We start from the raw sequence: 16088 nt of genomic DNA on the forward strand, positions 1-16088 counted from the left end.
AGACATTTGATAAAAGTTGCACACAAAATCGTTGTACTATGAAGCCGAAACGTTTTCGAATCCCAAAACAGAAAGCCTGAAATTGGGGATTCATGCTTTTGAGCTTTAAAAGCACAAATCCTCAAATGCAACCTTATTTAAAAAGCAAAATGAGGTACCTTACATTTCTCCTCTTAAAAAGCAGGTTACTACTTAGGTGTGTGTGACTGACCTTGTATCCAGTTATTTCTAGACCTAAGAGAGAGACTATGCTTGAATGGTGGAACGGAATAAAGACTAGGGGAGGCCCAGATATCGATAAATTTATTCTTAAAGGATTGTTAAGGCCTAGTTTGCTTTTTAAAAAGTTATTTATTTGGGTAAGTGTTTCTGAAGAAATATTTACCTGGGTAAGTGTATTTATTCATGTTCTTTTATTTTTTAGGAAAATACGAAAATGACCATTTTAACCATAAAAAAGGAGCAATTTTGTCTTATTAAAGTATTGAAAACTTTTCTCCTAAGTGAAAAAAGTTACTTACTTATCTAGAAAATGGGTATCATTTATTCGGGTAAGTGATACCATGAAAAATAAATTTTTCATAAATCCCATATAAATATGAAAAAAGAACATGGGTAAATTGGTCAATGAGAACCAAAATCCCATTGACCAACTTCCCCCTCTCAAAATTCAAAAAAAGAACAGGCCCTAAGAATATTAACATGTTTATATGAAATATGATATGATAAAACAGAAATAATTATGTCTTTAATTAACAATTCTTATTGATTCATCTCCCTTGATGATAATTGAAAAAGGCTAAGACGGACTTTTTGGATTTTTTTTCTTAACTTTGTGAAAAACACTTTTCAGCTGAGGTCAACATGTTAAACAAATTCATTCAAGTCTACTGTAACAATCAATTTTGATGAATCAAGAGAATGGGTAGATGAAGGCAAGTCTGTTTATCATAAGCAAGGGTGTTGGTTCATGTTCAATTAACATGGTGGAAGCATGATGCGACTCTTGAAGCTCATATGGTTTCAATTACGTTTAGGCAAAATTGCATTATTGAAGAGGATTTCAGACCAGTTATTAACAGATTAAGAGGCATCAAGGGGCTGCCTTGGAATATTAAATCTATCTTGAAGAATGCTTCACTGTGTACCAACAAATTTCACATCTCCGCCCCATAACGTCCCACCCCACAATGTCCCACACTACATCCCCGCCATGTATTGAGAGCATCTCCCGATAATAACATCATCAGTTCTGATACATCATCGGGAGATATTCCCAATACATGGCGGGGAAGTTCTGTAGGGCATTGTGAGGCGGAGATGTGGTCTTCTACCAAGACTATTTAACACTATCCTATGCACATGTTTTAGAGAAACCAATTATGTTGCAGGTTGGTTGGCTAATTTGGATTTTTTTAATAAATTTTATCTTATTTTTCAAAAAAAAAAAGACCTTTCAAATGTATAACAAAATACATATTGAGAGGAACCATTGATTTGTTTGGTTCTTGATCATTTATTTGAAAAACAGTATCAGTTCATTGCAATATAGACATTGAGAGAAACATCATTATTTGGTAAGACGATTTATTAAATAAGCGTTTTCTTGATTTATGTGATAGTTAACCTTTGGGGGAAATATCATTTTTAATGTTTCTCCCAATACCTAACCATTTATTTTTTGTTAAGCTTATGTGGTGCCTAATGACATCTAATGGTGCCTATCTATTAAATAAAAAGAGTACAAAACGTTTGCTACCTACTTTCTCGTTTTTTAAAAGCAAAAAGTACAAAACATTTAAATAAGCGGACACAGTAACTATATAGATCTAAAAATTATGTGTATATGCTGAAATTTTGCACAAGTTTTGAAATGATCCTTATTTAATCATGAACCTGCTTTTTGCATTCTACATAAGAAAAGCAATATATAGTTACAGTTTAATTAAAAGGTGAAAATCTAAATTAGATAGGCTCCATTTAGTTGGATGTAAAATGAAATAAAATAAATGATTTTCTGAAATTTGGTTTTTAGTTGCATATGCAAAAAAGCCATAACAAATAAAAGCTATCTAACAAAGAGAGTAGAAGTGAACAAAAAAAACATTCCTTTTGATTTCTATAAGTCCATCCTCTTGTTTTTAAATTGAACCAAACATCAGAAATATTAGGAAAATTTTCATTTTTTTCCTATAAAGCTCAGTTTGAAAAGAGTGAAAATACAATTATATAAAATACAAAAATATTATATTTTATATGTATTTATATTGTACATATTTATATTCGCACTTTTTCCAATTGAGCCTAAACGAATATCATTTTCCAAAGAAAATCATGCATTTAAGTTTATTGAATAGTCAGTTTTCCACAGCATTAAAAATTGGGCATCGATTATTCGTTATGGACTGAGTAACCGTACGCAATTAATAGCGAGTTTTCTTTGGTACTCACATAATCACATTTAATAGCGACACAAAACACATATAATCAGTTTTCCACAGCATTAAAAATTGTTCTTTTAATAGCACGTAATTTCTGACTAATAATTAGCGAGATGTGCCACAGTTATAAAGAATCTGATGTGAGGAGGGGCGGTTTGGCCCTCCAATGATATAAGGACACGTGGCATCAATACAATTAGTAAAGTCTTAGCACCATGCAAGTAAGTCATGAAAGCGTTCTGGACACTTTGAATCAGCGTGATGACCTCGGCATAGGGTGATTATGGCATTTATGATAAGGGTTATAGTTTAGGCTCGGGTCTGGCCCAGCCCGAGGTTCCGGGCCTGAAACATAAGTTCTAGCCCATATCTATACGGGCCCGGGTTGGGCCAGGCCTAATTTCGGGCTAATGTCACTCTATATAAAACATTGCATATCTATATATTAAATGACATAACATGCCTATAAACTTATTTTATACATTATATAATATAAAATATTACAAATAATATAAATTATATATGTCATCTTATAATATTTATATATAAAATATATAATATTATGTAAAACAACATGTATATATATGTATACATTATACACAGAATGTGTAAGTTTAAATATATGCGGACCGGGTCGGGCTTGAAGTATTAAGTCCAAGCCCGGCCCTAAATTTTGCGGGCCTGATGTGGACCCAAGCCTATACACAAAACCCAGGCCCAAGCCCGGAATTTTTGGGTCAGGCTGAAATGATCACCCCTATCTCGGCACCGTCTTGGCAGTCGAACTAAGGACCAACTCGGCAAGTCGATAGGTCGGCATGTGAGGTGACCCATTTCTGTCGACCTGACTTGAGTTCGATTAAGCAGCCCATCTAACGTGCTAGGGGACCACATTAAGCGGGTTAGCGTTTCCGACTTTACTGGGATCATGACGTCACGCTGGAAGAGTCGTTTATCATCCCACCCACCGATGGCCAAAACTAGGTTCCAATAGAAGAACTAAGCTGATCCACAACAACAATTGGGACCGAGGCCACCAGCTCAACTGAGGGATCCCGGACGAGATGCCATAGATGCACACACCGTGCCACAGGAAGGAGCCACCTCGCTTCGAATGTGAATGAGGAGGAGAAGAAATGAGAAGAGAAGAAGGAGGTCAACCAGATCGACACCTTGTCGGTGTAGCTAGTGTCCCACACATCGCCATTGGCTGCCGAGATCCTCATGGCACCGCGTCCTAAAGACTTCAAGGCCCTGGAATCCTACGATGGAACAACTAGTCCTGTTGACCACCTCAACACCTTCCAAGCCCTGATGTAGCTACACGGGGCAAACGATGCAAGCGTTGCATGGCTTTTCCGACCACCTTCCGGGGCACAACCCAGATGTGGTGCTCTGGATTGGCTGTGGGCTTGATAAGAAGTTGGAACCAGTTCGCCAACCTATTCACCACGCACTTCATGATGAGTAAGAGGTGTCTGAAGTCGGTGACCTATCCACTAAATGTCATCCAACAACTAGATGAAAAGCTCTGAGACTACATCAAAAGATTCAACCTGGGGCGGTTACAAATTCCTAACCTCAACCCAGTTGTCCAACTCATCACAGCAGTCAACGGCGTCTGGCATCTGGACTTGCATTGGGAGGTTGAGTTGAACCCTTCAACCTCGATGGAGATGTTCCTTAACCAAGCAGCCAAGTTTACGAAGGTCGAAGAGGTGCCCAGATCCCGGTTAGAGCTAAGCGGCAAGTGGAAGAGGACAAAAGATGACTCAGGAAGCAGTAAGCAACACCGGAAAAAGCAAGTCACCAAGGTGTAGTAGGTCTCCCCGGAACTAACGCAGTAGGTCGCCGCGGAGAAGCATATCCCCACAAGAACCTACACTGCACTGAATGCAAAGAGGGAGGAGATATTGATGCAGATCAAAACGACCAAGTATGTCAGATGGCCACCCCGGCTGAGAGGAAACCCTGCTAACAGAAATCCAAATAAACTGCCACTTTTGTTGAGACATCTGCCGCGATATAAAGAACTATCGTAACCTCAAGGATGAGATTGAGGAGTTGATCAACTGAGGGTATCTGAAGAAGTTCATCAAAAGGGAAGATCGAAGCCGACCTATTGAACAACCTAGAGGTGTGCCACAACCAAGTAGGGATCAAGATAGAGACCAGCCTCCCCAAGATCCACCACTAGCAGAGCGTCCCATCCGTGGTGTCATCAACATGATCACGGGTGGGTCCATAGTAGCAGGATGCATCACCTTAGTGAGCAAAAACTCAGTTCGAGAGCTCAAGCACGAGGACGAGAACCCACCAAAGCAACCCCATGTCGAGGGGGTAATTTACTTCACTGAGGAGGATGACACTCATGGGGTCCAGTATTCACTTGATGACGCCGTTGTGGTCAAATTGATAATAAATGACTTCGATGTAAAGTGAATTATGGTAAACTCCAAAAGCTCGATCGACATCATCTTTCTAGAGGCGTTTGAGCGAATGGAGCTCAAAAGGAATGACTTGTAGCTGGCCAACATCCCCTTGGTTGGCTTTAGTAGAGAGGTGGTCCGGCCCCTAGGACGGGTGAGGGTGCTAGTAATGGCGGACTCAATGCCAAACTTGGTACTATTCGATCACGGTTTTCTAGTGGTCGCGATCCCCTTGCCCTATAATGCCATTTTGGGCCGACCTATCTTGTACGCCCTCTGAATAGTGGTGTCAACCTACCATTTAGTGATGGAATTTTTGACCTCTTATGGAGTAGGAGTGGTGCAAGGCAACCAGCTCGAGTCTTGCAAGTGCTACATGGCCGCGCTAAAGGGCAAAGGAAAGTAGATTGTCAACATTGACCTGGAGCCACCCCTAGAGAACGACGATGAAAGAGCTCGCTCCACAGAGGACATTGTCTTGGTGCCATTCTCAGATACCAACCTCGAGAAGATAGTGCATATTGGAGCTCACCTCATCGAACCATTGCGCTCTAACCTGGTAAGTTTTTAAATTGAAAATTTAGATGTTTTTGCTTGGTCATAACAAAAAAATGCCCAACGTAGACCCCTCTGTCATAACTCATAAATTAAACGTTGGCCCTCTAGTCAATCCAATCCGACAGAGGAAAAGGAACCTCGCCCAAGAGCGGTGGAGGATAGTAGATGAGGAGGTTGAGAAACTCCTTGTAGCATACTTCGTTAAAGAGGTCCAATATTCAAGTTGGATTGCCAACCCAGTGCTCGTGAGGAAAGCCAACGGCAAGTGGTGCATGTGCGCCAATTACACTGACTCAATAGAGCCTAGTCAAAAGACAACTTCCCACTCCCTAGAATTGACCGTTTGGTAGACGCAACCTTGGGGTTCGAGTTGCTGAGTTTCATGGATGCATATTTTGGCTACAATCAAATCCAGATGGATCTGGTCAATGAGGAGAAAACTACCTTTGTAACCGAGATGAGCTTATTATAAATAAAATGTTTGCTGATTTGATTGGAAATAAAATTGAAGCTTATGTTGATGATATGGTAGTAAAAACTCAGTTTTTGAATTCTTTGATTTCTGACCTAGACTATGTTTTTAATGTTTTAAGGAAATATAACATGAAAGTCAACCTGAACAAGTGCATCTTCGGGGTCAGGTTGGGCAAGTTCCTTGGGTACATAGTGAACTAACGTGGTATCGAAGCTAACGCAGACAAAATCCATGCCATCCTAGACATGCGACCTCTTAAAAGAGGTACAAAGACTAACCGATCGGGTAGCCGCCTTGAACCGATTTATGTCTAAGTTAGCTGGGCGGTGCCTTCAGTTCTTCAAAGCCATAAAGAAAAATTAAGACCTTGAGTGGATTGAAGAGTGCTAGCTCACATTTGATGATCTCAAAGACATGCGACCTCTTAAAAGAGGTACAAAGACTAACCGATCGGGTAGCCGCCTTGAACCGATTTATGTCTAAGTTAGCTGGGCGGTGCCTTCAGTTCTTCAAAGCCATAAAGAAAAATTAAGACCTTGAGTGGATTGAAGAGTGCTAGCTCACATTTGATGATCTCAAGAGGTACCTCAGTTCGCCACCTATGTTAACCGAGCTAGAACCCAGAGATGAGCTCAAACTCTACCTCTCTACGAGTGATGAGGTAGTCAGCTCAGTCCTTATTCAAGAGGTAGATAAGGTGTAGTGACCTGTTTATTATGTGAACAAAGTCCTACATGCCGAAGAGGCAAAGTATCTAAACATCGAGAGGTTGGCCTTATCACTAGTGCTAGCAGCCCATAAGTTGCGACCTTATTTTTAGGCCCACACCGTTGTGGTCTTAACCGATTAACCCCTTAGGGAAGTCCTCCAAAAGCCTCAGATCTTGGGTAGACTGACAAAATGAGCAATCGAGCTCAGCAAGTACGGTATCCGGTTTGAGCTGCGCCCAACGATTAAGGCGCAAGTCCTGGATGACTTCTTCACCATCTATACATTTAGCACACCGACCCCTGAAGTTTCCAAGCTCGTGACCACTTCGGAAGCATCAACCAGTGTGGCACCCATCCTTACTTAGGATGAGGAGTCTTTGATCCTCCATGTGGACGATTCGCCCAACCAACATGGAAGCGAGGCTAGACTAATCCTCTATGGACCTAGCAAGGTGAAGCTAGAATACTCCCTTTGGTTTGCATTTTGGGCTTCGAACAATGAAACTGAATATGAGGTGCCGACAACCAGGCTATTACTAGAAAAGGAGGTCGATGTGAAGCATCTTGTGGTGTCCAATGACTCACAATTAGTGGTTAACTAGGTGAATGTGGAGTATGAGGCTCAAGAGCCCACCATGTTAGCATACCTAGCCAAGGTCAGAGAGCTCCTACCCAATTTCCACTATTGATATATCCAGTAGGTATTGACATCCGAAAACACTGAAGCTAATGCGCTCTTGAAGCTGGCCGATACAATAGACACTATGAGGAGAACAATTTACATTGAAGATCTGCATGCCCTAATATAGAAAGGGTGGTATAAGAGGTCGCTCCTATTTTCGCTGCGAAGCCGAGCTGGATGGATTCGCTTGTTGACTACTTGCGCCATGGGACCCTACCAACAGAGTGTAACGTATCTCGGGGGGCAGAGCAGTAGTCAACTCGCTATGTAATCATAGGTGAGCAACTATACCGCAGGTCATTCACGCTCCCCTACCTGTGCTACTTTCGCCGAACTGAAGTGAACCAAGTGCTACACGAGATCTATGAAGGTTTCTGTGGGGACACTTGGGGGCCAAGGCGCTTTCTCAAAAAGTGTTGTGACAAGGCTATTATTGGCCCATGATGAAGGCGAACACACTAGAGTTGGTTCAGAAGTGCGATAAGCTCCAACGACACACTAACATACCACACTAGCCCGCTATCGACCTGAGGTACCTTATCGGCTCGTGACCATTCACACAGTGGGGGGTAGATATCCTTGGTCTCTTTCCACCTGTGGCCGAGCAGAGGAGGTTCTTGGTCGTCGTGGTTGATTATTTCACAAAGTGGGTGGAGGTCGAGCCATTGGTATCCATCACAACTCAGAACGTGTACAATTTCTTCTAGAAGAGCATCACCCGCAAATTTAGGCTCCCCAAGCTATTGATTTCAGACAACAAGAAGCAGTTCGAGGATATCAAATTCTAAAACTAATGTGCCAAGATAGGAATACAATAAGCCTTCACCTCAATGGCCCATCCCCAAGCAAATGGTCAGGTCAAAGTGACGAACAGGGTGATACTCCGCAGAATCAAAGCTCGACTCTCCCAAGCTAAGGGTTTATGGGTGGACGAGCTATCCAATGTCCTATGAGCCTATCGAACTACTATCAAGATGGGAATCGAGGAAACTTCTTTCAACCTAACATATGAGACTGAGTTTGTCATTCCAACTGAGATCAAGGTGCCGACCTTGTGGTCCGAGACATATGATGAGGCTAATGACGATGAGTGCGGACTAACCTCGACTTGGTAAAAGAAGTCCATGAATTGGCCTATATTAAGACCACAAAATACCAACAACGGGTAGCTCGGTACTATAACGCCTGAGTTAAGAGATGCCAGTTTTGAGTTGGTGACCTGGTACTCAAGAAGGTTATGATACCCGAGCTTGGCATAGGAAAACTAGGTCCAAACTGGGAAGGCCCCTATAGAGTTCTCAAAGTGATTGGTGAAGGTACGTACGAGCTCGAAACATTGGAATGGAGGCAGGTACCCCGTGCGTGGAACACTGATAACCTAAGGAAGTATTACTTGTGAAGAGTTCAGAATTTTTGAGCTGCATCCACTAAAGCTACAAAATTTCTCTAAGTGTGAAAATAAGACCACCTGCCTTGGCAAACTAGTTTAGTTGACCTATGAGCACTTCGGCTAAAATGTACACTAGGGGAAGACAAATTGCTTTTAGCTTTAAGGCCCCCTAGGCAGTTCATGCACCTCATCACCTCGACAACACCGGATGTTCTCGAGACTTAGCCTATTTTCTAGCAATTAAAAATACACGACAAGAAGGAAGGGCACAATATATATAAAAACTCGACTTCATTAAGAAAGGTTACATCTTAAAAAAAGAAGAAGAAGAAGAAAGAAAGAGAAGAAAAAGAAAAGCGATTAAAGAACGCGTAGGTTTTGAGAAGATAATCAGGAGCACACAGACTCCAAGAAATTGTAGGTTCCAGAAAAACACGAACAAGAATTCCCCAACTAGCCACTATCTTCCTCATTGTCGACATCATCTGCTCCCTCGTCTGCCCCATCGCCAACCTCTTGATCCTCCTCATCTGGAGTCAAAGGCTCTTGTTTGACTTGCACGACCAGCTCGTCTGGCATTGACCGGATGGGTAGGTTATCGAAGTCGAAGTTTGGGTGTAGGGACTTAAGGTAGCATCAACACAGCTTGAATCCCCTCTTCATCAAGGGAAGGGCGTTATCGATCTTTTCCTGGGCATACTCGGGCGATGTACGAAAATGTTCAACGGCTGCAACCTCGGCACGATGAATATCCTAAGTATATTTGGTGCACTGCTCCTCCAATTGACAATTCTTCATCTGCACTTTGTCAGTCAAGGCAGTGATGGTCCCTCTAGCCTCCTCCATCTTGCACTACATGCTAGTACTGAGGTCAATAAAGCATTGGTGGTCCTCCTCCACACTACGGTGGCCTGCCTCAACGCTCAGGCGAGCTCCCTCCAGTTGGGCTTTCAAAGCCTCTATGTTCGTTTGCATTTCACGCCTCTCCTGTCTGGACAAGGCGACCTGATTCAACAACACTTGACCCATCATATTGGCTTACAAGAAAGGAAAAAGTAGTCAATCATAGCCTAGAAGGAAAGAAAATCGAGACATCGAATAGAGATCATACCCGAGGGATGCACCGAATCATCCTAGTACTGTCGTTAGAAGGATCCAACCCATTATAGAATTGCATATCTTTCGGAAGAAGAATGCCCCTCCCCATTCATAGAGCAACCAGGGGATCAGTGAGATGGTCAATAATCGACATATTGATGTTGGGGACAAAGCGAGGTATGTTGGAATGGTAGGGGCCGACGATGCGCTCTTCTCGACCGACCTGAGGAGAGGAAGCGACCGGGTTTGTGACGGCCTATGTGGGCTCTATAGACATCGGATCGCCACCCCTTTCGAGGTTGAATACTTTGGGCATGCGCGCGGCAAGCCTCTCCTCAGCATTTGCTAATGTACCCTCCATCGATGAGCAAACTAAAGAGTTAGCCGCCCTCCTCTTCTTATCTGAAGGTCTCTTTGCCGCCGCTAGAAGAGAAGCAGTACTCACAAGCTTTGAAAAAGACAAAAGAAAAATTAGCCAAACTAGAAATCAACTTCCAAAATAAACACAAAGGACGACTCGACTGATCTACCTATGGAACTCAGGCCAGCCTGAACGAGGATAGGCTCAGCTAGGAATTGGTCTACTAGTAATCGTTGACGCACGAGGCGTTGAACTTCAAGATTCATCTCTTCATCGAACTCAACTTCAAAAATCCTTCTCGCACTATGTCACCAAACGGTATCCATGGGCCATCCAACCTCTCGAGAAAGGAAGAAATACCTACTCTTCCAGTCCCTAATTTTTGTAGGAAGCCCCCTCGAAGTTTATAACCGTGGTGAAAAGACAAGTAAAAGCAGTAGGGCACGTTGGGGACCTTCTTTGTACTACATAGCCCCGAGAAGATATCTATGTCTAGAGGAAAATCAAGATGGTGGCTAAGAGAAATCGTCCTCACAAGGGCCCAGATGGCATTGGGATGGAGTTGCCCCAAGGAAATACCATAAAGTGAAAGCACCTCGACATTGAATGGGTGCAGAGGAAATCCGAGGCCGGCAATCAATGCCTCCTCGAAGACACAAACCTCACCTTAGTCGTGGCTCCATGGGAATTGGTCCGGGTCGGGCTGGATGCAATTGAACCCGGTGTATGAAATGATGAAATTAAACCGACGATTTCTTCCTTACTTAGCTCGCTAGGACCGAATTGGGAACCCTCCGACTCCTGTTGAGACATCGAGGCCCCGACATGGGAACCTCTCAGATCTCGTGCTGAGGCCCCCTCCTCAACCTGAGCAGAATAAGACGACCCCCTTTGGATTCACTTGAAGACATGACTACAGAATGGAAAGTAACTCACTAGCTTTCAGGAAACAGAAATCAACTATAAGCAAATCTCACTAGCCAATCTGATAGGGATTCCTCGAGGATTTCTCCTCCAACTGATCACCCCTCTCCCTTGGCTAGAATCTCAAAACAGTACGAATGGGACCCTAGCGGGGACCCCCCTATTTATAGCCTTTGGCAAAGAAAATTGACGAATGAGGCATCCTGGCGTCGAATCGATGGTCGAGAAAGTTGCAATGCTCGCAGGTGAATTTGAATTTTGAATTTTGCGCGCTTAACTTGTGCACCAATATGGAATTTGAATTTTGAATTTTTCTGTGTGTTCGCTCGCCCTTGAGTCGAGTTAGGCAAATAGGTTGGGCGATTTGCGAACCGGCTGAACGAATCACCACAAATCGAAGAATGACTACAAGCTACTCCCTTCACCGAACCAACATCGACTCGGGAGTAAGGGGCAATTGATGAGGGGCAGTTTGGCCTTCCAATGATATGAGGACAAATGGCACCAATACAATCAGTACAAGTCTTAACACCATGCAAGCAAGCCATGAAAGTGCCCCAACACCTTGAACCAACCTGATGACCTCGGCAGCCGAACACTAAGGACTAGCTTGGCAAGTCGACAGGTCGGCATGTGAGGTGACCCGCTTTTGTTGACCCAACCTGAGTTTGGTTAAGTGGCCCACCTAACGTTCCAGGGGATCACAATGCCATGCTGGAAGAGCCATTTATCACTCCACCCATTTCGGGTGCTACTAGATAAGCACTATCCGCTTACGTGGAGTCCACCTACATGTGTGAAACCACCTTTGAACCAGGCGGGCCAGAGATCTCAAACACGCTCCATGGGTCACATGGTAGTTTGCCTATATAAAGGCGTCCCCTTCCTCAAAAAAGGTATGCGCGCGATTTAGCCTCAAATACTCTAGCTATCTTGCTTTCTAGATCTCTCCAAAATCTTTAATTCGCTGACTTAAGCATCAGAGTGCCCACCCTGGGTAAAGCAACCCATACACTCTAATACTGTTTCTTTATAGATTGACCCAACGAAATAGCCAACTCAGCATCTGAGTCAACCTCTAACAGGGAACTGCCAAATCGTGCATCATCATGATGTATGTACGCAAATCACTCTCAAGGTGCATAAAAATTAGCTTGGAAGATATCTTTGAACTTCTGTGACAACGTTGTTATTCATTACTAAGGGTTCCGTTTGGGGTCTGGAATTAGAAATTTTTTTTGGTGAATAACTGATATTCGTGAGAACACAGATAACCACAGACATGCGTAAGGCACAGGAAAACAAAACAACAACTACAGATAACACCTAACTATTAAAAGAAGAACAAGAATAAAAAGCTAAAATCCAAATTCAAAGTATATGAAAGATAAAGAGGACTAGATGAACTACATTTAAAACTTGAACAAAAACCGAAATTTGCCGCAGCATGAGCTGCACCATTTGCTTTCATCAGGCAGTATTGAAACCTGTAATTTCTTCTTCTTGCAATAAATATCAGAATGGTCCATTTTGATTTTAATCATTTAGTTGAGAGGAGATTTCAGTTCCTAGTGGAATGATTTCCTCCCTCCCTTTTCGTGGGAATGAGAATTTCATTTCAGCTCATTTCAATTTTCCTTTCAATTCCCGTCAAAACCAAATAGATTATAAAAATAAACCATTTCCATTTTAATTTCAAAGGATTTTGATTTCGATTCTAATTACAAATCAAACAAACCTTAAGTTAGGAGCTAGGGACTTAAGAGTCGATACCTGATTTGAAGACCCAAGAATCCAAGGCAATGGAAAACCAATTGCTGATTTTAGACCTTTTTTAAGTGAGATGGTCATAACTTTAGCTATGAAATTTATTGTGGGTGTTGTCGAGTTTGTTAATTAAAACCTGACTAAAATTTAGTTTAGTATTCTTAAATTTGTTTTGAGACCTGATTTTAACAACTTCCTAAAGACGAGCATCATTTTTAATTAAGCAAACTAGCAAAGTATACGACATTCATTATTAAGATTTTGAATGAAAAGAGCTTTCAGTGATACTATTCACATGTAATAAAATTATTATTTTTTATATAAAAGTTTAGTCATTTTCTCCCATTGGATCAGAAAAACAATAGAAAAGTGGATCAGCATATCTGGTTTTGCCACGTGGAAATGTTATTGGCGTTTTGTCTCGCCACATGTAAAGAGAATGTAACATGCATCTGCATTCTGCACCCAATTTCTGTACATAAAAACCAAAATGACTCTACAATGGTTTGTGTGGCTTTGTCCAAGGTCAAGAGTCTAGACTCTATAGTATACACTCTAGGGCTGTAACCGGATTTGGATATCGGATGCAGCCACATCCCTGCCCAATGATCCGGTGCAATCATCAAAACATAAAATCCAAATTGAATCGGGTCTAAGGTCGAATTAAGATCCTATCGGATTTTTACATTGATCCGAATCCATTTCATCGTTTTTAAAATTAAAAAGGATTTAAAATTATAATAAAAGCAATCAATCTATGATTTATGCATGTATTAGAAATTTATATATGAATATAAATACTAAATTTATAAAAAATAATACTAAATTATCTAACCCTGATCCAAATTCCGAAGTAATATTTATGACCAGCATCCGGGGGTAAATCCGGAAACCAAATAAAAATTATTGGTAATAATCTCATGCTAGCCAAACGCTACGTTGGTTAGTTGTATGGTTGTATCCCCTCCGAAGAGACACAATACTACAATATACACGCCTATATATACAATCGTTTCATACGTGGAGATTCACATTACTGAGTGCGTTAGTGTGGGCATCCCTGGATCTTTCAATTACGTGGAAATACAGATTAATAGAGGTATCCCTGGATTTTTCAGTTCAGTTATTAGTTTTCAAATTTCAAACATGAAGACATTTGACCAAAATGGAAAGAGATTAAGGCCCCGTTTGGTTTAAGGGAATAAGTGTTTAGAATTGGAATCGGACTGGTTGGGCGGAATCAGAATCCCATTCTCGTTCTTGTTGAAATAGCATTTCTCCCATTAGAGAGAATGGTCATTCCCTTCCCCTCCTTTAGGAATGAAATGTCATTCTTATTGATTCCAATTTTTATTTTTATTCCTGTCAGAAACAAATAGACTATAGGAATATATCATTTTAATTTCGATTCTGATTCCAACTGTAAATCAAACGGACCTTAAGTTGAAATTAATTAACCGTATTTATTGGTCAATCTCTCAGGTCTCAGGTGAAGAAGATGGTTCACTACAAATGGAGTGTTGGTTCGATTGTGGCGATGGTGATTGTGGCTGCATTTCTTCTTTTACTGCCATTAGCGATGTCTCCGGGCATGCCACAGCCTCCACCACTAACTGTGTTCTCTGTCTTCCCGGTGCTGATGGCGGCATTGTTGATTTATCTCTCTCAAGCCTCTAAATGAGGTTCTCAGTATTTCAATAAACAAGCGTATGTAGCTTGTGCCAAGAGAAAACAAAGTTTCATTTTATTAAGTAAAGTTTATTGAACAAATCTATATATGTATTGATGACTGTTCTTGGTGTTACAAGCAAGTTGATATGGGTTGTTTTGCGGTGAGGCCGGCTCATCACTTATATATATATATATAAATAATAAAAGGTTTAATAATTAAATTAAGCACGTGCTTATTAAAAACAAGAGAAACAAAAGGATTGAAAGAAACCCAATATTTTTGATGGTGTTTTGAAGTATTTTTTGGACCAAAAAGTCTGAAACCATTTAAAATTGTTGATACAAGTGTTCATGGTAGATGAGATGACTTTCCTAGGGTTATTTAAATCTAAAATTGGGAAACCAAACAAAACATGCTTTGTTAATGATACTGATTTGCTTGCGCAAACGACAAATTTCCTTTTCTTTTTCTTTTTATGAAAAGAAAAGCTTGAATGAATAGGGGGGAAGTCTTCTGATCCTCTCACATCATTAACAAATTTAAACATGATCGGTAGTTTATAGATATTGTGGATGGATGGTGATGTCATATGAGGGTTTGATGTATTCTGTTCTGGGTTCCTTTTAAGTTTTGAGGAATGCTAGAGCCATGAGTTTAATTGTGGCAATCCAGATGTCCCAATCACCACACATGAGGAATGTTCTATGTATTATTATACTATAAGGACACCGACATGTCTCGGATGCAGAGGTCCTTTAATTATCAAACAGGGAAACACCTCTCATGTTATGAATGAAAAGACATGAACAAACCTGTAAGGATGTCAATAAGTCTCATTGTCTCTCTCGTCATGTGAGGAGTAGGCCTTACATTCTTAGTTTCTCAAGAGAGACAAATTTGTAGTATAATAAACGGTTCTCCCATCATTTTTGCGCTACACTTTTAATAACCCTAAAACTTCATGCAAATTTCTCTGGGAATATGGTGATATCATTGTTTAATTAGATATCGTAGTTGATCTAATTAAATAAATTCATCAAAGTCCAAAGAAAGAAAACCATGTATAGCCACTTGAACAAATTATCATCACGGTATAGGAAAAACAAGACAAATGAATGCTTGGGTTTGATTATCTGAAGAGAGGGAAAACTGGGTTCAGTGAAGTATGACTTTGTAATCTTGCATTAAGAATCTCTTTTCATGAAATAAAACATATGTTTTTGAATGGCTGTTGATTTGGACGGTCGGATCATTCGGCCCAGAAATCATTTAGACAACCGGTTTTATTTTATCACAAACCTGATTCCTGGAAAAAATTCGTTGAATTGGTTAATAATCCATTGACTCAAGCGGTCGAACTATCAATTTATTCAATGATTTTTAGCTGTTTTTTATTTTTTATCAGAACCGACTGTCTGTTCAAATCAAACAGTCAAACTGTTGACCCAAAAATCAATGACCAGAACGATTTCAATTCCAGGTCGTTTTTAAAAACATTATGGAGATATTCCCAATACAAGGCTGTTTGAGTGAGCTTTGCACTGGCGGAAGCCAAATTCCTTTGTAAAAGAGACATAGATG

The sequence above is a fragment of the Nelumbo nucifera genome, chromosome 1, assembly GCF_055504915.1.
Source record: "Nelumbo nucifera cultivar China Antique chromosome 1, China Antique-T2T, whole genome shotgun sequence".
In the NCBI taxonomy this organism is placed as follows: domain Eukaryota; kingdom Viridiplantae; phylum Streptophyta; class Magnoliopsida; order Proteales; family Nelumbonaceae; genus Nelumbo; species Nelumbo nucifera.